Here is a 1,319-nt window from a genome sequence, read left to right on the forward strand (position 1 = left end):
CAGGTCAAGGGTTGGGATGTCGGTATGGACAGAAAAGAATACAAGACCAGGTCGTCCCGGCGCGTCGTGTGAGTGCATAGTGCACTGGACGTCCTGGAGATGGGAAAAAAAGTTGGGGGAGGCCCAAGAAACAGACGGTTCCCTCGATTTGCGTTTGGTAGGACGCTTTGGATAGACAAAGGCATCCGGAGCAACGATTCCAGCGTCAGAAGATGGGGAGGGAACCAAACGTTGAACCGGAAAACCGGGCGATCCCGACACAACATCATCAGGAAGACGAGTTGTGGTGCCGGAAGTGGCGTCCTCAGACTGGGGATGAGGAACAGCAGGAGTCATCTGAGCCATGGCGTCAGGGAGGGCACCCGCGGACAGAACCGGAGAAGGCGCGGGATCCGTATCACCAGAATCGGACCCCGTAAACCGGTCATCGTGATATAATTGACCCAGGATGCTCGGGATGGCAGCCGTAGATAAGTCTACGTGAGGCATCTGACCCGTGGTGCTCGAGCCTGCCATTGAATTGAGGGGGACACCAAACGGGACACCAGAAGAAAATCTTGTCCCGTGGGGGGAAGTAGATGGGGGAGCAACGGGGTCTACAGCAGAGTCTCCTGATATGTCCGCCATAGTTCCCGGTGTATGCCGCGGTTTCTTTTGGAAGGTAGCCGGGGAGTGCTCAGGAAAATCGGAGCTATCAAGGTCCATACAGTAGGCAGAACGGGGGTGAAGCCGTGGTGCCTTGCAACGGGAGGACCCTTTGGCAAACACGGAATAGAGAGCCCCGCCAAAGCAAATTTGGTCAAGAGCTTGGTTTGCAACCATGAGGGAGAGCGGCAAGGTGGGTGAATCAAAGTAGACACGCCAGGAATTGACATGGATGCCAAAACCACCAGAAGCCGACATGTAGGAAAGGAACAAGGGGGATGTTTTGAGACGGCGAAGACATTGGAAAAATGCTCGGGAGTCGAAATTATGGCGAACTCCCACGACGTCCAAGTAAAACAGGCCACCCGTAACCGCTCGACGTGACTCGGTCAGCGGGAAGGTGTACTTTTGCCAAATAGACACAAATCCGCGCCACGGAGGGCTGTTGCCGCCTCGGTGGAGCCTACCGTGAGAACGAGGTCACCACCCCGTGTTTTGTTCACCTGGACAATGTCATCCAGGTGAGCGCACCAGGTAGCCGTTTCGTTTTCCTCACAAAGGTTTGCAATAATCGCACCATTGCTAAAGCCCTGGAGTGATGCACCCACAGTGAGGCGCAGTGTAGCAACACCAACCTTGATCTTGTAAGGAATGGCGTCTTGGATAGCCCGATA

The sequence above is a fragment of the Aphanomyces invadans genome (assembly GCF_000520115.1).
Source record: "Aphanomyces invadans strain NJM9701 unplaced genomic scaffold supercont1.59, whole genome shotgun sequence".
Lineage (NCBI taxonomy): Eukaryota > Oomycota > Saprolegniomycetes > Saprolegniales > Verrucalvaceae > Aphanomyces > Aphanomyces invadans.